General features: G+C 37.9%; 1 pseudogene; it reads right to left on the bottom strand.

The window, feature by feature from the left end:
- Window positions 1–5,210: 5,210 nt before the first annotated feature.
- LOC149247257 (xyloglucan endotransglucosylase/hydrolase protein 15 pseudogene) lies at window positions 5,211–5,824 on the bottom strand (annotated as a pseudogene).
- Window positions 5,825–24,828: the final 19,004 nt, after the last annotated feature.

Below are 24,828 nucleotides of genomic sequence, written 5' to 3' on the forward strand. Positions count from 1 at the left end.
ATCAGAAACATTGAGAAAAATATTTAGTTTTTCGGCTAAAGCTAACTTTGAGCCGCAAGGTTCATTTTTGAAAATATTTAGTTTTTTGGATAAAACTAACTTCGAGCCATAAGGTTCGTTTTCTTTGCATGTCCGTGTTGGGTTTTGTGTTTTGTGTTTTGTAGGGAAAAAGAGTTTTCTCAAGGCAAGCACGCAACCCAAGGCCCCCCCTCTCTCTCTCTCTCTCTCTCTCTCAAATTTTTGTATAGATCAATTGGTTCAAAGCTATTTTAAGAAAGTAGAGGTCTTGGGTTCAAGTCTCCATTTTGTGGGGGCGGACTTTTTCATTTCCGCACTTTGCCGGCAACTTCAACAACTTTTTTTCAAAAAGTCATAACTTCTTCATCCGGAAGCCTTTTTCAGAGCCGTTTTTTTTAAACCAGCCTAATTTTTCGAGATCTATCCATTGGAACACTTACTTTCAGCATCTTCAGCTTCAGTTTCTGTTAAAATGGAAAGTCAATACCAAGTTACCCTTGACAGCACCAACTACTTCCAATGGTTTTCCTACATGGAGAATTTACTTAGAAGTAAAGGTCTCTATCGAATAGCCACAGGCCAAGAAAAGAAACCGAAAGATGAAGACAAGGCTGCTAAATGGGAAAATAGACAAGATCAAGCACGTGGTTTGATAGGGATGTCTATTTCTCCTGATCTTAGATTCCATATTGCAGAACTTGATACTCCTCATGAAGCCATGGAACAAATCAATAAAGTTTTTGGGATTAAAAATGAAATTAGAGCCCATCAACTTGAAAATGAGTTGCTTACATTGGACCCTAATAATTTTTCTTGCATTGAAGATTTCTTTTCTAAGTTCAAGACCCTTAGATATCTTTTGGAAGGTGTTAAGGTTAAGAAAGAAGATAGTAACCTTATTTATTCCATCCTTACTAAGTTGGGACCAGCGTACTCTGTATTTGTTTCCACCTTCCATTCTACAAGAAAAGCCTTCATTTCTCAAGGAAAAGACTACAAGCCCCCTTCCTTTGACTCTTTTTGTGATTCTTTAATAAGAGAACAAGAAAAACTCTTACACCTTGGTCTTCTTAATCTTGGAAACTCTTCCAAGAAAGCGTTAGCCGCCCAACAGCAACCAAATTCAAAGAATCCTAAGAAGTCATATCCTAAAAAGAATGGTCCTAAACCAAACAAGGGTCCTAAGCAATCTCAGCCCCAAAATGAAAAATCATTTCAGCAAAATGATAAGACCAATAAAAACAAATGGAAGAAGACTGATAGACATTGCAATTTTTGTAATCGAGATGGCCACTTAGAATCAAAATGCTTTAAAAAGATGGAAGCCTTGGAAGCAACAATGAAGAAGCATAACATTCATTTGGGGCAATCTTCAACTTCAACTTCATCTTCAGGAATGGCACTTTCTGCATGTCATTGTCAATCATCTCGGTCTAGTTATGCATTAAATGTATCTTCTTCTTCTCATTCTCATGAGTGGCTCATTGATTCTGGAGCTTCTTATCACATGGCCAAAAACAAAGCCATGTTTTCTTCTTTAAATGATTGTAACACCAAAAATATATATGTTGGTGATGATAGATCTCTTAATGTTGTAGGGACTGGAACTGTTCATCTAGACAATGGTCAGTTTAATGATGTATTATGTGTTCCAACCTTATCCTGCAACCTTCTATCTATATATCAGATAACTCATTCAGGTGAAGGTAAAATCATTGAATTTTCACCTCATGATGTTGTAATCAAGGACTTAAAAGATCCTAAACAGATTTTGGCTGCCGGCATTGCTGATGATTCTACAAGGTTGTATAAGTTTCACAACTTTGGGTCATCAAATCTTCCCTCAGTATTTGTTGCTCATAACGATGAAGTGAGCAAACTTTGGCATGAGCGGTTTGGTCACTTAAACTATCGCTCCCTTCAGCATCTATGTAAAGAAAATATGGTGACAGGTCTTCCTATGGTATCTTGCAGAGATGGTGTTTGTTCCGGATGTGTACTCGGAAAACATCATCGGGACAGTTTTGAAAAACGTGCCTCTTGGCACGCCTTAGCCCCTTTACAGCTTGTGCATAGTGATTTATGTGGTCCACTTCCAGTTGTGTCATTCTCTGGTTGCAAGTATTTCTTAACTTTCTTGATGATTTCTCCAGACGCACTTGGGTATACTTCTTAAAACTCAAGAGTGAAGTATTTAACACTTTTTTGGCCTTCAAGGCCTTTGTTGAAAAACAATCTGGACATCAAATTCTTAAGTTAAGATCTGATAATGGCGGAGAATATGTTAAAAACACATTCATCAACTATTGCACTGAGAATGAATTCAAATGCAACATACTGTTCCATATACTCCACAACAAAATGGTGTAGCTGAAAGGAAGAATCGCACCTTAAAGGAAATGGCTAATTGTATGCTACAATCTAAAGGACTTGGTCTTAGTTTTTGGGCAGAAGCAATTAACTGTGCAAATTACATAATAAATCACACTCCTACTAAGGCTTTAAAGAATATCACTCCAGAAGAAGCATGGAGCTCAATCAAACCAGATGTAAGTCACTTTCGTGTTTTTGGAAGTGAAGCGTGGGCCCATATTCCAGATGAAAAGCATAAAGCTTTAGAACCTAAGAGTGAAAAATGTACTTTTGTTGGATATTCTGAAGATGTAAAAGGCTATAGACTTATTCCATTTAAGTCCAAAAATGTTATCATTAGAAGAGATGTAAAATTTGATGAAAATATATCGGCCTGCGAGCCTAGTCCGGCGGATGTGCCACCTCTCCCTATTTCTTCTACCTTTGAAAACATTTCTTCTTCAGATGATGAAAGTGAGGATGACAATCCTCCCCCACCATCTCAGGATCCTCCTTCAACTCCTGAGCTTCCAAAATGGGTTCGTGCTACTCGAGATGCAGCAGGTGATCTTGCCGGTGATCCTACAGATCAGCGACGCACACGTTCTCAGTTCGAGAGAGCCTCTTCTTTACTGGCTCAAGCTCCAGTAAATTATGATCCTGACGCCTTTGCAGAAGCTTCAAGCCATCCAGATTGGGAAGCAGCTATGAATGAAGAATATCATTCATTATTGGCAAATGATACATGGGATCTTGTTCCTTTACCAAAGGGACGAAAACTTGTAAGATGCAAATGGGTTTACAGAACCAAGTATGGACCAGATGGGAAAGTTGATAAACATAAAGCTCGTCTTGTTGCTAAGGGCTTTTCACAGGTTGAAGGCATTGACTACACTGAAACCTTCTCCCCTGTTGCCAAAATGAACTCTATCCGCCTTGTTCTTTCCCTTGCTGCCTCTTTCAAATGGGAAGTCCATCAGATGGATGTTAAATCTGCCTTCTTGCATGAGGACTTGCATGAAGAAATCTATATGGAACAACCCATTGGCTTCATACAAATAGACTCCAGCCTTGTGTGTCGACTTAAGAAATTCCTTTATGGTCTCAAGCAAGCTCCTCGGGCTTGGTATGCCAAAATGGATAGCTTTCTTTTAGAATCTGGCTTTTCTAGGTGTCATTCTGACAATACTGTCTACACCAAGAGAGTGGGCAAGTCTCTTATCATCCTTGTTCTTTATGTTGATGATCTTATCCTCACTGGTAGTGATCCCAACCTTATAAACCATGTGAAGTCCAGCCTTAAAAAGAAATTTGAAATGACAGACTTAGGACACTTACACTATTTTCTCGGTCTTCAAGTCTTGCAATCCAAGGAGGGTATTTCCCTTTCCCAATCCAAGTATGCTTGTGATATTCTTCGTCATTTTCACATGGAAGACTGTAAGCCAGCCCCTTCTCCCTTTCAGTCTGGAGTCAAACTTTCAGTCACTTGTACTTCTCCTGAAGTTGATGCTACCTTATACCGTCAACTTGTAGGAAAACTCTTGTATTTAACCCATACTCGTCCTGACCTTTCCTTTGTTGTTGGCTTAGTTGCTCGGTTCATGCAAAACCCCCGTGAAAGTCATTGGAAAGTAGCTAAAAGAATACTTCGTTATGTTCGAGGTACAGTTCAGTTTGGGATTCATTACAATGCCAAAGCATCTCCTCTATTGGTTGGTTTCACTGATTCCGATTGGGCTGGTGACCCTGATGATCAGAAGTCTACTGTCGGTTATGTCTTCACTCTTGGTTCAGGACCTATTACATGGGCTTGCAAGAAACAGGGTGCCATTTCTCTTTCATCAGCAGAAGCAGAGTATCGTGGTGCCGTAGAAGCTAGTAAGGAAGCCTTGTGGCTTCGTCAGATCCTGTCAGAATTTGGCTTTCAGCAGCAGCATCCGACTACACTTTGGTGTGATAATCAAAGTGCCATTCAGCTATGCAAAGATCCAGTTCAACATCAGCGCAGCAAACACATTGAACTGCACATGCACTTCATCAGAGAGCTCATTCACGACCATGTTCTTGAAGTGCAATATTGTTCAACAGATGATCAAGTTGCAGACATATTCACAAAGGCTCTCACAGAGGCGAAGTTCACTAAACTTCGATTTATGGTTGGAGTTCAGGAAGTTGTCACTAAGGGGGGATAGGCTCTAGTGCCTCCTTCCTTCTCCTATTGTGTCATATTTGTAAATCTTTCAATCCTATCCCAAGTTGTTCTTAAGGGGGGATGTTAGGATATTCCGACACATAGGAAATAGTTAAGTACAACTTGGTCTAGTGTAGAGTTAGGTATAGAGTTAGGTAAAGTGTGTTTCTTTACCGTTGTACATTTTGTAACTTACAATCCGACGGTCACGATATGTAGTGATCCGACGGTTCATTCTCTCCTCGGTATTACCGACACTTGATCCGTGGCTTGACACCCGATTGGTCCATGAATTCTATTTAAAGCGCATGGAGGGTCATTTGTAGGGTAATCCGTGCATGATAGAAGCTTATGTAAATTTTCATTCTTTGATTAATAAATTGCCTGAAGTGGCCGCGTTGGCTCAGGCCGTGGACTGTTTCCCTCTTTGAGGGTTTTAACCACGTCAAAAACACTGGTGTATTGATCTGTGATCTGGTTGTGAGCGGTGTCCTTTTGGTGTTCTTTCTGAAGAACTTACCCTGTAAATTCCTACAATTTGTTGGTGGTTCCAAAGAATAGAATAGTTATGGAAATCCGCTGTGGGATCAAATCACAGATGAAATATTTGTTCTCTATTTCCAACTCCACTTGCAAAGACGTTGCTCTAAAGAATGTAAGGATTTCCCAGAAATTCAAAGTCGAGTTCGTCATGAGAAAAAGCTTCGGACGACATCTGAATGCAAAACACTGACATTACTATATCGTGTATTATTGAAACTATGACCGGTCTGGAGGCAACGTTGAAATTTAGAATATACATCTGAGGAATTGAGTTTTAAGTACTAACAACTGATAACAAATCATTCTGCAGGGTTTCGTTCTTGAAAGAAAATAGGCGCTTACATAATACGAGGTAACCGTTCCAGCGGAATTCCCTGAGATCAGCTTTATTCTCATGCTCACGCTTCCGAACAGGTATTCCTTTTTGGACTGAAAACCAGAACCTAGTGAAACAAGAAGTGTTTTTATAAACATCCATACAATATTAAATGTAGGATGTCCTTAAAAATGAAATACTCTATTACCTGAGATTTGATCCATAGTGAGCTGCGCCGTTTGGCCATTGTTCAACAACTTAACTGCACCCCATGAGATATCGAAATTGTCATGGAGGTTGGAAGCCTCTATCGAGAAGAGAATAAGAATGAGAAGTGAAGTTATATATGCCAACTCTTGTAAATATCTTCGAAATGCTAAAAGAGTTGCACCGCTCTTCATTTCCCATGGTGGAATTGAGTGACTTGAATGCCTCTTTCTTGGCAGTAGTGGACATACCAAATACAAGTTCTGACAGGAGCGAACACCCTACACCATTCATATATGTATCGAAATTCTCCAGCATCCAATTTTTTTTATTGCGTTTGGACAAATAAATGATTAGGGAGAAAAGAGAATAATATGCATCGTAGAGCACTCGAATTTAAAATCCTATCTATTTTTCGGTCCTTGTCATTATTCATTTCCATGTCATCATTTCAGATGCGTAGGGATTATCTGGTTCTATATATAACTTTGCCGCTAAATATTACGTGTGAAAACGAATGACTAAGATTCTTCTGACTACAGCAAACAACTAAATTATGAAAACTTCTACCACCCAAGATTCCCATGCGAGTATCATTGGACCGGTAGTACATACACAGACGGCAGCTTTTTTGACTACCAAGAATCTTAAGTAGGTCCATACTGAAGCGCTAGCTTAGAAACTTCCGTGAACGTCATACATGAGCACGGCAGATCTGTGTGTCACCATGACAACTGTAACATGTTTAAGAAATTCCGAGTATCATCAAGTGCAAGAGAATAAAAAGGTAGTATGTCTCTTTCACTAATAAAATATATCTTTAATAATACTTTGATGATCGATCAGATCCAACCCTTCGTCGCTTGTCCAATACTTGTATGTTTCAACTACTTTTGAGGGTTTCTATGCAGCGCCATGCTTTGCTGGATTGAATAACAATCGAGGACTTGGCTGTCATAGTAAGGTAATAACAATGAACAGAGTTGTAGAAAGTTTCCGCTTGCGCAGTACTTGTATGCTTCATCTACTTCTGAGATTTTGTTGCAGTGTCATACGATTGAATAATAAGTTAACAATGATCGAAGAGTGTCATAATGACTGGCCAGAATTCTAAGAAGCGGTTTTGCTCGTTAGATTTATTTATTTATTTATTTTTAATTTATTTTTAATATTTTTTTTTTTTACCTTCCGCTATAATGTTTATATTTAATAATATTAAAGATTAGGTAAAATTTTAGTGTTTTTTTTTGAAAATTTATCATAATTGAGTTGTTAAATTAATAATGAGGATAGTCATCCATGTTTTTATCTGTAAAGGCAGGGTAACTGTAACACCACTAGTCACATAAAATTACTGAAGTTACTAAGTTGATTTGTGTTAAATATTGCAGGCTAACTTTAACACTACTAGTCACATAAAATTAATGAAGTTACTAAGTTGATTTGTGTTAAATATTAATTAGATTTTATTACATGTTGATGATTGAATATTAACTTACTGAGTCTAGAAAGCCAAGAAACATATGTTGTGATTACCTAAATTATTGGTAATGATATTTTAACAAAATAGCAATTGTTTTAATGTAGTTAAGAGAAACGTTGCTAAGAAAACAATTACCCTCTGCATAGAAAGGAAAATATAGAGGGGGGAAAGAAAGCAAAAAAAGGATCCTAGAGCTGGGTGATCAAACCAGTGGGACAATTTGCTTAACGCAGTCAAGAAGAAAGTACAAAGCTTGAGGCTGTACGGAAGTCCTGAGGCCCAAGGTAATGAATGTAACTGGACAATCCAATGTGGAAAAAAGAAAGTGCTAGGGGCGAATCCAGTGTGGAACACAGAAAGTGCTCGGGGGAGAGTCAAAACGTAATTGCCAGACTTGTGGTTGGGAGGAGAGACTTTCAAACAGATAAGTAAAACAACAAATTTTGTGATGAACACTTATCGTTTTAGTTAGATAAGGAAATATCTATGTGATGAATGCATATGTTTATAACTTCCAGATCAGAAACCAGAAAAGCTAACAATAAACCTTCTAATTATTATTACATCCATTATCAATTCTTTCTTAAATCAAAGACTATAAAATGAGATTATCTAGCAACAAATATATATATATATATATATATATATATATATATATATATATATATATATATATATATATATTAGCGGGCTTGTAAGAAACTATATGTTCATGAATAGACAATTAAGTAAGTTATAATGAATTTCCGTAAGTAGAGTACAGTTCAGAAAGTATTGTTACAGCAAATATTTATTGACTGTCATAAGTAAATAAACATCTGAATTCTAAGATAGAGTTATAAGATAGGATGAAACAATCCAATCATAGTCGCGAACTACAACAAGTAATGCATGCAAATGCAACCCTTACTGAAGTTATCTTATCTATACATGGGTTAATCATGAAAACTATAAAAATCCTACAGAAATCTCAAACTTTATAACATGTATTGTCATTATTAATTTCAACAAAATTCTAGAAGAAATTACATTCTACCTCACAGAGTTACTGGCCTTCTACTTCATATCAAGAATCCATACAAATTCCAGTTAGCCAACAAGAATGCTCATAAATTGAATACCATAATAACAGAAGCAGTGAAGTATAGCAAACCCTCATTTAATAATATAAATTGCAAGCTAGGAAACTGGAAAATTCATTAAGAAAACAAAACATATACATGATATGTGATGAGAGTTGAATAGGTGAATAATACCATAGTACCCTGGGCGCGTAGGGAAAATATAACAAAAAAAATAAAAATATAGAAGTATTTCCTATCGACCCTAATGGTTCTCGCTAATATCTTTATACAAAATGCCAGAACATTTAAGACTAAATGGGTATTGCTAAAACCTTGGACAGTCATTCAAATCAACTCTTAGAGCCAGTCTCAGTAGATCAAGGAATAGAGAACAGTGGTTGAGCCTCGACCCAAACCACAGAGAAAGCTACATGCATTTAGTGGTAGGTGTAATTCCCAACCTGTATAAGACAAAGAAGCATCTGGTGAGGGAACAGACTTTTCAGTTGTTATTTTGAATGAACCAAAGTGCGGATAAGCATACCTGCAAAAAACGACCTCTGGTCAGAATCTATGACAATCAATCATGAAACCTTAAACAAGAAACGAGTAATAAACATTCACCTGTATGTGAAGAACCTTCTTGAAGTCGTAGTCGCCCATTCGGTCACGGAAAACCTTGAAACCCTGGATCAGTTCATTCAGGTTGTATATACACATTTATATGAAAATTGAAATCGTTCGTTCGAAATTAAGGAACTCTTAGTTACCTGGTTAAAAAAAACTTCAACAAGGTCATCCTCCCTAAAGACCGAGCAGCTGAGTCATTTCTGAGCGCAAAGGCCAAACGTTTGACCAGAACAAGCAGAGTTCAGTCAGACAGTAACCATTAATCTCTTCTCCTAAAAATATAATCGTTGGAAATGACTAATCGATTAAGGGCAACATTACCTGTAGCTGTCAAGTGGTGGAGGACTCCATAGTTCTTGGCAGCAAGGGTTCGAACCTCCTCATCCATTCACAGAGGTAAAACATTATGGAGTAGCAAGAACCCCAAAACTCAATCACAAAAATGACTAACCATCGGCCGATGGGTGCGTCAATCAATTAGGTAAAACCTTAAGCTCTCTTGCACCGTCGGATCATAACCAAAGATTGATGATCAAGGGGGATCCCATCTGTTGTTGTCCCTGTCACATTAATCCTCGCTGTTAGAAGGTCGGTCCTACGCTTAACATGTGGCCTAACCTATAGATCTCGTTGTGAACCAAACGAGGTTTTGGGAAGGGCATCATATGAATTAAATTCAACACTATGGTTTGTATATGGTGACCGCCAACCTTTTCTATACAACATATTAAATGACCAAGTTATGAACCATGTGCCATCCGTATCCATGGATTAATCCTTTAATCACCCCGGGATTCTATTGAGATCCTAATAATTAATCAGATATTGAATGGAGTACGTTGAAATGTATTTGAAAGAATTTTTTTATGTAAATGTATGTTACAAATGGTATCAGAGCTCAGGTTCGTACACTGAGACTCTTTGGGAATAAGATATGTACTGGAAACCAATGCATGTTTTTTACTAAATAAACTTATGTGTGAACACAGAGATTGCACCAACAAAAGAGATAAGGCAAAATGCAGGAGAGCCCAAGACCAACTGATCCACCCAGAACCACTTATGTAAACATCAATCCTGATATTTGGATACAGTTGGGTGAAGAGTCATGACAAGCTAATGCGGTGTTACTCGATACTGTCCAGCAGCTGTGTGCTGAAATGACAAATTTAAGAACAAATAATGAAAGATTACGTGAAGAACAGGAGAAAATTCTCAGAAGTCTGTCTAACCGACAGAATCAACGGCATCCAGACCCTAGTGTTGAGGATCAGGAGAAAACCCTGATGGCTCAACATGGAGAAGAAAACGTTGAGTCAGAGAAACATGGGGAGGACGAGGAAGGGTGCTTCGATAATGTTTCCGACCAGCGCAAAACTAAAAGACAAAACACTGAATTACAAGGTGAATTTAAAAAGATCAAGCCATCACTCTTTGAAGGGGAATCAAAAGAGGCAGTAGAGGCTTGGCTAATTGATATGGGAAAATATTTCTAGATTTATGAGTACACAGATAAACTGAAGGCATGATTAGCAGTTTATCAATTAAGAGGTAAGGCCACCTTATGGTGGGAAGAAATCAAAACAGTAAGGAAGATCAATGAAGAGGAAGTCACCTGGCAAGAGTTCCAAAAACATTTCAAGGATAAATATTTAACTGAACGGTATTATGATGAAAAGGAAAAGGAATTTCATGAGTTAAGGTTGGGAACCTTAACCATGGATGAATACATGACACGATTCACTTCCCTGCTGCGTTATGTGCCTTACATGCAAGAAGAGAAGGCCAAAATTCAGTGCTTCATCAACAACTTACCCAACTTCATGAAGGAGAAATTAGAATTTGACTACCCAAGATAGTGGATGATGCTATGCGGAAAGCTCACATCTGCTACCAACAAATGAAACAAAAGAATGAAGGACCGAAAGGGAGTCTAAATAGGAAAGGTAGAAGTTTGACTCCAAATAAACACTAAAGATTTGCTAGCGGCAGAAGCGTACATCAAAAGACCCTCAACAAATTTCTATCTAGAAATCAGCCCAAGACTGCTTATTCATATTACAAGCAGTTAGAAGGAGTTACTAAATCAATGAATGACCAACAAGAAAAACCGTTGCTACAATGTTGGGGATGCGGAGAACCTCACTATTACAAGAATTATCCACATAAGGCAAGAACAGAACAACTATCAAATATGCAAGAGGCATCCATGGTTGGGGATATGGCAAGGAGTATGCCCATAATTAATGTTGTCTTGGATGATCATCAAACAGAATTCCAGCCTACTATGATCGAATGTGAAGGTATGATTGCTAAGAAATCTGTCTCCGTTTAATTTGACTAAGGCACTAACTTAATCTATGTTAGTCCTAAGGTGGTAGAGAAATGCCAATTGCAGAGTAGTAAGTTCTCAAAACCATGGCTAGTGCATCTATCCATGGGGACAAAAAGAAAAGTAACAACAAACACTGGACATTGCCCCATAAGGATTTCAGGATAGCCTATTCACGTAGACCTTAATATACTTCCTTTGGGTTCTTATGACATATTAATTAGGATGGAATGGATGGAAAGGTGTTGGTCCTTGGTAGACTAAAAACAGAAAACTGTCAGTTTTACTATTGAATCAAGCCAAAGAAAGGAGCTTCAAGGAATTAAAATCAATACCAAGTTATGCCCATTACTACTAGTTAGCTAGGAAAATGTATTAGAAAGTGTTGTCAAATATATGATGTTCAAGTAGGATTCATGAACACTAAAAATAAAATGCCCTCCCTAGAAAATATTTATGTTATTCAAGAATTGTTTGATGTATTTCTAGAATCTATTCCAGGTTTACCACCAAAGCGGGACATTGATTTCACCATTGAGTTAATTCTGGGTGTAGCCCCCATATCCAAAGCCCCATATCACATGAGCATAACTGAGTTAACAAAACTCAAAATGAAGCTACAAGAGCTTTTAGATAAAAATTATATCCGTCCCAGTGTGTCCCCTTGGGGAGCCCCTATCTTATTTATATGGAAAAAGGATGGGACCTTAAGATTATGCATTGATTATCGACAATTAAACAAAATCACCATCAAGAATAAGTACCCCTTTCCATGTATAGATGATCTATTTGATCAAGTGCAAGGAGCTAAGGTATTCTCAAAAATTGATTTAAGATCTGGTTACCATCAAATAAGAATAAAAGAAGAAGACATCTACAAGACATCATTCTGTACTCGATATGGACATTACGAGTTCGTGGTATTTCCGTTTGGCCTCACAAATGCCCCAACCACTTTTATGAGCCTGATGCATGGTATTTTCCAGCCCTACCTGGATAAATTTGTGTTGATATTCATTGATGATATTTTAATATACTCTAAGAATCAGGAGGAGCATAAAGAACATCTGAAAATAGTATTGCAAACACTAAGGGAAAATAAGTTGTATGCCAAATTTAGCAAGTGTGATTTTTTTAAAGATCAGATTCAATACTTGGGTCATGTTATATCAGTAGACGACATCGCAATAGACTCGAAAAATATCAAAACAATCATGGAATGGACACTAAAGAATGTCATAGATATCATATCATTCTTGGGACTAGCCGAATACTACCGCATATTCATTGAGGGATTTTCAAAAATCTCCTTTTGTATGATCTCCTTATAGAAAAATGGGTTCACTTTCCAATGGGCAGTCAAATGTCAACAAAGTTTTGAAAAAACATCTACTCACTACTGCATCAGTGTTAAAAGTAGCAAATCCAGAAAATTCTTTCATAGTTTGCACAGATCCAAGCAAAGGTGTTGGTGGGGTACTAACACAAGAAGGAAATGTGATTTCTTATGAGTCTTGAAAGTTAAAAGAATATGAACAACGATATTGTGCTTATGACCTTGAATTGACAGCAGTGGTGCATGCACTTAAAATGTGGCGACACTACCTGCTGGGGAAGAAATTTATGCTGCTGACAGATCATAGCAGCCTCACAAACTTTTTCAATCAATCTAGCTTAAACGCTTGACAGGCTAGATGGACAACATTTTTAAGCGAATTCGATTTCGAAATGAAACACCTAAAAGGGAAGGAAAACCGTGTGGCTGACGCCCTAAGTAGAAAGGTACATTGTATCTATGAGGTCCAAATGAGCCAAGTAAGTTCAAATATTCCTGACATCATAAAAGAAGTAGCTAATAAAGATCCGGAATATACTTTCCTTTGGCAACAAGTAAAAGAAAACTTGCTAAAAAAGGAAAAATCAAAATTTGAAATAAATTCTGATAACCTCCTTACTTTTCGGAACATAATTTACATTCCTAACCAAAACTCGGTTAAACAACTGATATTAGACGAGTTTCATAGGAAACCTTATGCTGGCCACCCAGGTTATCAGAAAATGTTTTTAGCCATCAAGAAAGGGTACTTTTGGCCCAGACTAAAGAATGATGTTACAAATTATTTGTCCAAATGCTTGGAGTGTTAGTTAGTGAAGGCATAACACCAACATCCCGTCGAGTTGTCACAACCATTGCCCATTCCAGAATGGAAATGGGAGACCATATCACTAGATTTCATCACTAGATTACCCCGCACAAGGTGGCAGCATGACTCTATTATGGTGGCAGTAGACAAATTGAATAAAACAACTCACTTCATACCTGTGAAATCCATGTACAAAACAGTGGAAATTGCAGATATTTTTATGAAGGATATTTTTCGATTACATAGAATACCCAGGGTGGTGATCTCTGACAAAGATGTAAAATTTACATCCATGTTTTGGAAGACTCCCTTTTAGGGATTGGGTACCCAGATTCAATTTAGTAATGCCTACCACCCCCAAACATATGGATAGAACGAACGGGTGAATAAGGTATTGGAGGACACGCTATGCATGTTTGTGATGCAGCAGTGACATAAGTGGGAGGATTACCTCCATTTAGTGGAATTTTCATATAACAATGGACATCACGAATCTCTAGGTATGAGCCCCTTCAAGGTGTTATACGAGAGGAATTGTAGGGTGCCCATAGACTGCAATAATCTAGTTAATAAGCTAGCATTAGGTCCTGACATGCTAGCGGAAATGGAGGAAACTATTAAGAAGATTCGACAAAATCTAAGGGTGGACCAAGATAGACAGAAAGTGTATGCAGATAAAAAGAGAACATACAGGGAGTTTTGACCAAGGGATCACATTTATCTAAGAGTGAAGCCCCATAAAAATTCCTTATAGTGGCGGGCTTGTGCTAAATTAGCACCCCGATACTGTGGACCCTTTCAAGTCTTGGAACGAGTTGGACGAGTGGCTTATAAGTTGGTGCTACTGAGCCACATTTTGGTCTACAATGTGTTGCATGTGTCCTTACTAAGAAAATATTTATATAACCCTCAGCACATTATTGACTGGGAAAATATTCAGTTAAACGGTTAAGTGGTTATATCACTGGATATACTGATTTTTTTAGGAAACTAAAAGTTGAATTTTGTTGTTGTTTCAGGTCGAACCAGAAGGAGAATTCCTGGCAGAACCTCTTCATATTCTCGATTAGAGAGAAACCAACTTGCAGAAGCGAGTCATCACCCAGGTTAAAGTGCAATGGAAGCACTTTGGCCCGGATGAGGCCACTTGGGAAGAGGAGGAGTTTATGCGGAAAGCTTATCCAGCATTTTTTTTTTTTGAAAATAGAGAGAACACTAGGGACGATGTTCCTCATATGGGGGCGGATATGTAACATCCCCAAGTCACATAAAATTACTGAAGTTACTAATTTGATTTGTGTTAAATATTAATTTAGATTTTATTACATGTTGATGATTGAATATTAACGAAATGAGGCTAGAACGCCAAGAAACATATGTTGTGATTATCTAAATTATTGGTAATGATATTTCAAAACAGTAATTGTTTTAATGTAGTTAAAAGAAACGGTTGCCAAGAAAACAATTACCCTTTGCTTGGAAAAGAAAATATAGAGGGGGAAAGAAAGCAGAAAAGGGATCCTAGAGCTGGGTGATCAGACCAGCGGGACAATTTGCTTAACACAGTCAAGAAGAAAGTACAGAGTGTTGAAAATAGCAACAAGAAATGCTAAAAATAGAATTACCAAAAATAGCACTGCTATAAATAGCAGTTCAACCAGTGTTGATCTTAGCAACAATGAATGGAGAAAATGGAAGTGCTAAAAATATCATTCTATAAATAACATTTTGGGATACCTTCCTATTTTAGTCAGTCCCTAAACTAAAATAGTGAAGTAAAATTCGAATTTTATCTTAGCATCTGTTTGTAGATTAATTAATTAATTCATCTTGAGTTCATTAGTTAAGGAAAATCAAACATGAAGTCGATGTGGGGACATGCAATAGTTTCTCCATTAATTGAGGAATTTATCCATCAGTTGAAGGGATAAGGGTGAGTTGTAATATTGAGTTGTAATTAGTTGACTTAGTTAACTGATTCAAGTCCAGTTAGATTAATTCAAATAGTTTGTTGAACTAATGTAAGTTCAGTTAGTTAATGCTTGCATGCATGTAACTACTGCACTTTAGATAACTGCGTATTCTCTCATAAATAACTCATGCATGTCAGTTCAGACAGAGACCCAGTTGAGATCAGATGGAGGGGTAGTGTACTATCAGTTGCTAGAACATTCCATTGTGAATATTCCTTACATGCAGAATGAATTATTTCCTTGAGGATTGCGCAGTTACTTCTTCAGGTTTAGTGAGTGTGATGAGTCCAATTCACACATGTGGCTTCACTAGACCCCAAGAAAAACTACACAAGGAAATAGGAGGCTTGGAGGGCTTGAGGAGGACATATACAGTGTCTATTCAGTTTGTGAGCTGTATTGTTTGATTGCAGAGAGAGCAGGATAGCTTGAGAGCTAAGTCTTTTTGTAACTTGAACAAGATTTCCACTTGTATGATAATACAAAGTTAGGGTTTTAGGCTGAGGCTTTCCCCGGGTTATTTCTTTTGTGTTATGTGTGATTGATTTCTCATTCTAAGCTATGTGTGTTCTCTTGATCTTGCTCAATTCGATTAAGCTTCCGCAAAGTGTTGTAGAAGTAGATCTTGTATTGTGTTTTAGTATATTGCATAATCTGTTGATCTACAATGGGAATTTCTACATGGTATCAGAGCAAAGGTGATAAAGGCAAAGAACAGTATACAAGAAGGAGGAGTTCGAAGTTTGGTTCTTGAATATAGAAATCGAGTTCTTATCACATCTCTATTTCACCTCTAGTGTTCAGTGGTTTAAGACTCGAGTATGCCCTTGATGGCAGCTCGAATTATATAGTGCGAAGGATCACATGGAGGCAGTATTAAAGGATAACTCTCTAAAGGACTTCATTGATCAAGAAGTCCCCAAGCCGACTGATGCTACTCAACTAGCGGAATGGAAGAAATGCGTGGCTAGAGCAAGGATAATCCTCCTGGAGGGAGTTCGCGACCACATTGTCTCAAGCATCCATGGGAAGGAGACACCACTTTTGATGTGGAAAACATTGAAAGATTTATATCAGAATAGCAGTGATTAGAGGAAGCTGGTGTTGAAAGAGAAGCTTCATGAAATCAAGTGTGAAAAGGGTGACACGATCTCTACATATCTGAACAAGCTCACCACCTGCAGGGATGAGCTTGGAACTGTAGGGATCGTGATTGTTGATGACGACATGGTGAGTCTTGCACTCATCGGTCTTCCTAAGAGCTGGCATAACTACCAAGACTCGGTTAATGGAAGAGAAAAACTGCCAGATTGGGAATGACTTTGGTCAGATCTGATGTAGGAGGAAATAAGAGGAAGCACTAGAGATGGATCCTCATCAAAGCAAGATGATAAGGAAAATCTAGCCTTAGCGAGTAAGGTGAGGAAAGGGAAAGTGAAGGCATCCCATCCCAAATTTGGTTCTTCCCATGGTGGGAAGAAGATTGACAAATCGAAAATGCAATGCTTTCATTGTCATGAAGCAGGCCATTATGCTACGAATTTTCCACAGAAGAAATCCAAGAAGGGTTCCTCAAAGGGATCTGATGGTGGGGCACATGCCTCACAGTTTGAGCTGCATTTCTCGCTTATCACATGCATGGTTTCATCCATGGTGGGATGTATGTGGTACCTAGACAGTGGAGCTTCATTCCACATGTCAGGTGACAAGAATCTTTTCAGCACCTTGGAGGAGAAGGATCTCCAGATGCGGATCGAGATGGGCAATGATGGAAAGTACCGTGTTTCAGGTGAAGGTACGGTTGTGTTTTAGAGGGAGCATGGAGCTCCCCTCCCCCCTGACTGATGTAAATTATGTACCAGGTCTGAAGAAGAATCTTGTGTCTATTGCTATGCCAGAAAATAAAGGCTATGATGTAGTCTTTAGTAAAGGAAAGGTATTCTTGAGGCATATCGGTACTGGACAGATAAAGCAAATAGGGATTCGAGTTAAGAATCTCAACAACCTAGATGTAGACGACTGTGCTGCTTTGAGTTACAAATCTGAGATGGTGCAGAGCCAAGATGTTGGTGAGCCATGGCATAGAAGACTGGGCCACTTGCACCATGGAGCCCTAAAGATCATGCAGTAGATTTCTATTGGATTACCCAAGGGAAAACTTGAGTAGACGACTACATGAAAAGGTTGTACCTTGGGTAAGTATGCGAAATCTTCCTTTCGAGATCGAGACAGTAGAGCTGGGGAAATCCTGGAGCAAGTCCACTAAGATGTTTTTGGACCTTTATCTACAACGTCCACCGCTAAACAAAGGTACTATGTTGTTTTTATTAATGATTTTTCTCGTAGATGTTGGATCTACTTTATGCAAAAGAAGAATCATACCTTCTTGAGGTTTTGTGAGTTTAAAGCCTTGGCAGGGAAAGAATCTGGAAAGGAAATAAAAGCATTGCATAGTGACAATGGTGGAGAGTATGTCTCCCAACAGTTTAAAGACTTCTGGGCTGAAGAAGGTATTAAACAGGAATTGACGACACCCCATAACCCACAACATAATGGGGTGGCCGAAAGGAAGAATAGATCGATCGTGGGAGTAGCTCGAGCGATGTTGCATGACCAAAGCCTACCACTACATTTGTGAGCTGAGGCATGCAATACAACAGCATACTTGCAAAATAGAAGCCCACACTGTATACTAGGAATGAAGACACCTATGGAGGCCTATTCTGAGAGGCGACCTTATGTAAGTCACTTCCAAATCTTTGGATCATTAGTTTACTGTCATGTGACCAAAGATGCCAGGAAGAAGCTAGACCCAATAGCTGAGTTGGGAATACTTGTGGGGTACACGAATACACCCCACAACTATCGGGTGTACCTACCTTCCACTCAGAGGATTGTGGTACACAGGGATCTAAAGTTCAACGAGTAGAAAGCCATGCACTTATCACTTGAGAGGGAGCTCAAGTTGCATGCAGATGAGGAACTTTCAGTTCCTAATGATGAGGAGCCTCAGATTGATGTGGAGTAGTCGCATGCAGAGGATCTAGGAGTGGAGAGATCCACTCATTCTGATACTTCCAGAGATGGGCAGAAACGCTCAAGGGAAGCTGATAGGTTGATGTTGGATGTGTGGGAGAATGTGGGATAGCCATCTTCTTAGCACAAACAGAGGAGGTCACCCGAGCGGTACACTAGGTACATGGCCCTAGTAGGGGAGTGTGTAGATACCAAACCTTCTTCATTCGAGGAGGCAGTGAAGCAACCAGTCTGGGTTGATGTAATGGTAGATGAGTACGACTCTATCATTCGGAACAGTGTGTGGGATGTTGTCCCAAGGCCTCAGGTCAAGTTAGTGGTGAGTTCCAGCTGGCTTTACAAGGTAAAGTAGGCAGCTGATGGCAGTGTTGAGAAACATAAGGCAACATTTTTTTCCTAGGGTTTCTCATAGGTCGAGGGGATCGAATACGATGAGACTTTTGCTCCTGTCGCAAGGTACTCATCGATTAGATTGATGTTGGCACTATCAGCTTAGATGGGGTGGAAGATCCACCAGATGGATGTGAAGACAACATTCCTCAATGGGAAGATTGAGGAGGAGGTGTACACTGAGCAGTCATAAGGTTTCGAAACCTTCGATCGTGAGTTGCATGTGTGCAGACTCAAGAGAGCTCTGTATGGGCTGAAGCAAGCACCCTATGCTTGGTACGCCAAGATCGACATCTATTTCACTAGTTTGGGCTTCACCAAGAGTGAAGAAGATGCAAACCTTTACCACATCATGGTAGAAGGTAAACCATTAATCATTGTTCTTTATGTTGATGATCTAATTTTGGCAGGTGATGATCAGCCGATACAGTCTTGCAAGAAGGAACTTGCAAGAGAGTTCGAGATGAAGGACATGGGCCTTATGCACTACTTTCTAGGCATGGAGGTATGGCAGAAATATGGTGAAGTATTTGTGTCTCAAGGCAACTATGTCAATGATATACTCAGGCGCTTTCACATGGAGAAGTGCAAGCCCATGCAGACTCCTCTAGTTGGGAGCTGGAGGAAAGAGGATGTTACTTCAAGTGAGGTAGTAGCTGCTACTATTTATCAGCATTTGGTGGGTTCACTTATGTATATGGTGAACACATGACCTGACTTATGCTTTGCGGTGAACCAGCTGAGTCAAGCTATGGTTCAACCTACCAAGCTGTTTTGGAAGGTAGTGAAGCATGTGCTAAGATACCTCAGAGGCACATCTCAGTTCGGATTGTGGTACAGATGGACAGAGGGAGTGAAGCTTCAGGGCTTCACAGATGCGGATTAGGCTGGGATTCCATCAGACCAGAAGAGCACTTCTGGAGGAATCTCCAACCTTGGCTCAACTGTAGTTTCCTGGGACAACACGAAACAGAGATCAGTTGCAATTAGCTCAATAGAGGTTGAATACATGGCTGCTAGTCAGGCTGCATGTGAGGCCATTTGAATGCGGAAGATTCTAGTGGGATTGTTTGGTCAAATGTTGGATCCTATAGTGATCTACTGCGATAACCAATTTTGTATCAAACTCTCTGAGAATCCAGTTTTTCATGAGAGGTCCAGGCACATTGATATCTGGTGGTATCATGTTGTTGTTGTATGTTTCGACCAAGGAACAGGACGTAGATATTTTGATTAAGGCATTGGCAAAATGCAAGTTCGAGTTCCACTGAGATAGGATTGGGGTTACTGATAATCCCTTTCTTGTTGAGAGGGAGTGTTGAAAATAGCAACAAGAAATGTTAAAAATAGAATTGCCAAAAATAGCATTGCTATAAATAGCAATTTAGCTAGTGTTGATCTTAGCAATAATGGATGTAAATAATGGAAGTGCTAAAAATAGCATTCTATAAATAGCATTTCGAGATACCTTCCTATTTTAGTCAGTCCCTAAACTAAAATAGTGAAGTAAAATTCGAATTTGATCTTAGTAGCTGTTTGTAAATTACTTAATTAATTCATCTTGAGTTAATTAGTTAAGGAAAATCAAACATGAAGTCTATGTGGGGACATGCAACAGTTTCTCCATTAAATGAGGAATTTATCCATCAGTTAAAGGGATTAGGATGAGTTGTAATTAGTTGACTTAGTTAATGAGTCAAGTCTAGTTAGATTAATTCAAATAGTTTGTTGAATTAATGTAAGTTCAGTTAGTTAATGCTTGCACGCATGTAACTACTGCACTTTAGATAACTAAGTATTCTCTCATAAATAACTCATGCATGTTAGTTCAGACAGAGACCCACTTGAGATCAGATGGAGGGGCAGTGTACTATTAGTTGCTAGAATATTCCATAATGAATATTCCTTGCATGTAGAAGGAATTCTTTCCTTGAGGATTGCGTAGTTACTTCTTCAAGTTTAGTGAGTGTGATGAGGCCAATTCAGATATGTGGCTTCATTGGACCCCAAGAAACATTGCGCAAGGAAATAGGAGGTTTGGAGGGCTTGAGGAGGACATATACAGTGTCTATTCAGTGTGTGAGCTGTATTGTTTGATTGCAGAGACAACAGGATAGCTTGAGAGTTGATTCTTTTTGTAACTTGAAGAAGATTTCCACTTGTATGATAATACAGAGTTGGGGTTTAGCCTGAGGCTTTCCCCGAATTATTTCTTTTGTGTTATGTGTGATTGATTTCTCATTCTTAGTTATATGTGTTCTCTTGATCTTGCTCAATTCGATTAAGCTTCTGCAAAGTGTTGTAGAAGTAGATCTTGTATTGTGTTTTAGTATATTGCATAATCTGTTGATCTACAGTGGGAATTTCTACACAAAGCTTGAGGTTGGATGGAAGTCCTGAGGCCCAAGGTACTAACTGTAAATGGACAATCCAGTGTGGAACAAATAAAGTGCTCGGGGGAGAGTCTGGACATAATTGATAGACTCTTGGTTGGGAGGAGAAACTTTCAGACAGATAAGTAAAACAACAAATTTTCTGAAGAACACTTATCCTTTCAGATAGATAAGTAAATAGTAAGCTCTCATGAATGCATATGTTTATAAATTCCAGACTAGAAATCGGAAAAGCTAATAGTAAACCTTCTTATTATTATTATTACATCCATTATCAATTCTTGCATAGATCAAAGACTATAAAATGAGATAATCTAGCAACAAATATAGATATATTTATAAAATGAGATAATCTAGCAACACACACACACACACATATATATATATATATATATGTACAAATTAGCAGGCTTGTAAGAAACTATATGTTCATGAATAGACAGGAAGACGAGACAATTAAGTAAGTTATAAGAAATTTCTGTAAGTAGAGCACAGTTCAAAAAGTATTGATACAACAAAGATTTATTGACTGTCATAAGTAAATAAACATCTAAATGCCAAGACAAAGTTATAAGATAGGATGAAACAGTCCAATCATAGTCGCGAACTATAGCAAGCAATGCATGTGAATGCAACCCTTATTGAAGTTATCTCATCTATACATGGGTTAATCATGAAAACTATAAAAATCCTACAGAAATCTCAAACCTTATAACATGTATTGTCATTATTAATTTCAACAGAATTCTAGAAGAAATTGCATTCTACCTCACAGATTTACTGGCCCTTTACTTCATATCAAGAACCCATACAAATTCCAGTCGACCAGCATGAATGCTCATAAATTGAATACCATAATAATAGAAGAAGAGAATTATTTCAAACCCTCATTAAATAATATAAATTGCAGGCTACGAAATAGGAAAATTCATTAAGAAAACAAAAGATATACATGATATATGACAAGAGTCGAATAGGTGAATAACAACACAGTACTCTTTTTGCGTAGGGCAAATATAAAAATAAAAAAAGAAATTAAAAAAAAAAAAAATATATATATATATATATATATATCCTATCGACCCTAACGGTTCTCGCTAATATATTTATACAAAATTCCAGAAAACTTAAGACTAAATGGGTATTGCTAAAACCCTAGACAGTCATTTAAATCAACTCTTAGAGCCAGTGTCAACAGACCAAGGACCGAAGAACAGTGATTGAGTCTCGGCCCAAACCATAGAGAAAGCTACATGCATTTCGTGGTAGGTGTAATTCCCAACCTGTATAAGACGAAGAAGCATCCGGTGAGGGCATAGCCTTTTCCGCTGTCGTTTCGAATGAACCAAAGTGCGGGTAAGCATACCTGCAAAAAAGACCTCTGGTCAAAATCTATGACAATGAATCATGAACCCTTAAACAAAAAACGAATAATAAACTTTCACTTGTATGTGAAGATCTTTCTTGAAGTCGTAGTCGCCCATCCGGCCACGAAAAACCTTGAAACCCTGGATCAGTTCATTCAGGTTGTATATACACCTTTATATGAAAATTGAAATCATTTGTTCGATAATAAGGAACCCTTAGTTACCTGGTTAAAAACCACTTCGACCAGGCCGTCCTCCCTGAAGACAGAGCAACCGAGTCATTTCTGAGCACAAAGGCCAAACGTTTGATCAAAACAAACAGAGTTCAGTCAGACAGTGACCATTAAGCTCTTCTCCTGAAAAGATAATTGTTGGAAATGACTAATAGATTAAGGGCGACATTACCTATATCTATTAAGTTGTGGAGGACTCCATAGTTCTTGGTGGCAAGGGTTCGAACCTCCTCATCCATTCGCAAAGGTAAAATTCTACGGAGCCGCAAGAACCCCAAACCCCAATCACAAAAATGACAACCATTAGCCCGTGGGTGCATCAATCAGTTAGGTAAAACCCTAAGCTCTCTTGCACCGTCAGATCAACACCACAGATCGACGATCAGGAGGGGTCCCATCTATTGTTGTCCCTGTCACATTAATCCTCGTTGCTAGAAGGTCAGCCCTACGCTTAATGCATGGCCTAACCTACAGATCCAGTTGTGAGCCAAACGAGGGTTTGGGAAGGGCGCTATATGAATAAAATTCAACACTATGGTTTGTATATGGTGACTAGCAACCTTTTCTATACAACATATTAAATGACCAAGTTATGAACCATGTGCCATTAGTATCCATGGATTAATCCTTTAATCACCTTAGGATTCTATTGAGATCCTAATAATTACTTAGATATTGAATGGAGTACGTTGAAATGTATTTGAAAGATTTTTTTTATATAAGTGTATGTTACACTAACTCATCTCTATTATTTAGAAAATCACACCAAGTGGAATGACCTACTCACACTCACTAGCAATTCATAAAAGGTAAGGTTTCAATCCTACAAAATACCTCCATATCTTGAATAATTAACCTGTTTTCCAGGTTGTTATATATATATATATATATATATATATATATATATATATCATTGTGAATCACCTTGTTAAGTCTAAGATTAGTCTTTTTATTATTTTATGTATTTTGAATAAACTCTTAACATAATATTCAATATCAACTATTGAAATATGTTAAAAGAGTTAAAATTTCTTTAGAATTAGAAGAGATTTTGAAAAGATTGTAAAAAAACATTAATATAAAATTAAAAAAAATAAAAAGGAAAAGAATAACTTTAATACAAAAAATAAAAAAAATTGTCTTGCGATTAATATAAATAAATTATAAATAATATTTAAAATTAATGATAATAATAATATTTTCAAAAAATTAAATTAAATATTTATTATATTAATCAACTTCATATTAAATTAAATATATTTAAAATTTAATATAAATTTACAAGATAATAAATTTATTTTTTAGAACGAAAAAAGCTATATTGTATTATATAAGAAATATAACGGTTTCCCAAAAGAGATACATATTCATATGATTTGTGAGATATGACCATATCTGGAAAAACAGGTCATCAAGATAAGGCCATTCATGTCACTGTATGTAGAAAAAGGAAGCACAGATAAAAACACCATACTGTAGGTACAAGATCCCCATCATTTTCGTCAAAAACATCTATGTGAAAAAACGCTTTAGATCAAAGCATGTCTGAAAAAAACTGCTAAAGCGAAATTAGAAAACTGGAGGAGAAAACTCCTGAATAGTGAAAATATTTTCATCTGACAGAACCTGCACAAACCATAAACCCGGAGATGAAGAGAGACCCTTTTTTGATAAAGAGTCTGCCTTCAGATTTTCAGTCCTACTGATGTGATTTATGGAGGATTCATACATATCATCCCAAAGAGACTTGATCCTGTTCAACCAACCAGCGAGATGAGGCATTGAAATATTGTTTTCCTTATGCACAAAATCCACCATTACCTTTGAGTCTCCAAAAATCAATACATGCCTGATGTCTAGAAAGGAATAGAAATATAATAGGCCAGCAAGAGCCATAGCTTCTGCTTTAGAGTTAGATCCCCTTCCTCCATTCCAATGGATACTGAAATGGCAAGACTCATTAATCAGAATGAAAACCCCGTAGCCACAGATGCCTCTCTGTTCGGCACCATCAAAAAACACACATGGGAAATAAGGAAGAACCAGGGAGCCTAAGGGGGGAGCATCTCTTTTATCGTTTGGCACCTTGAATGGAAGGCTTTCATAAGACATCACAACCTTAGAGAATATATCCACAGGTGAATAGTTTATGT

The sequence above is a fragment of the Pinus tabuliformis genome, chromosome 7 (genome assembly GCF_031772625.1).
Source record: "Pinus tabuliformis cultivar Carrire ecotype Pingquan chromosome 7, CPIR1, whole genome shotgun sequence".
NCBI classification, from domain to species: domain Eukaryota; kingdom Viridiplantae; phylum Streptophyta; class Pinopsida; order Pinales; family Pinaceae; genus Pinus; species Pinus tabuliformis.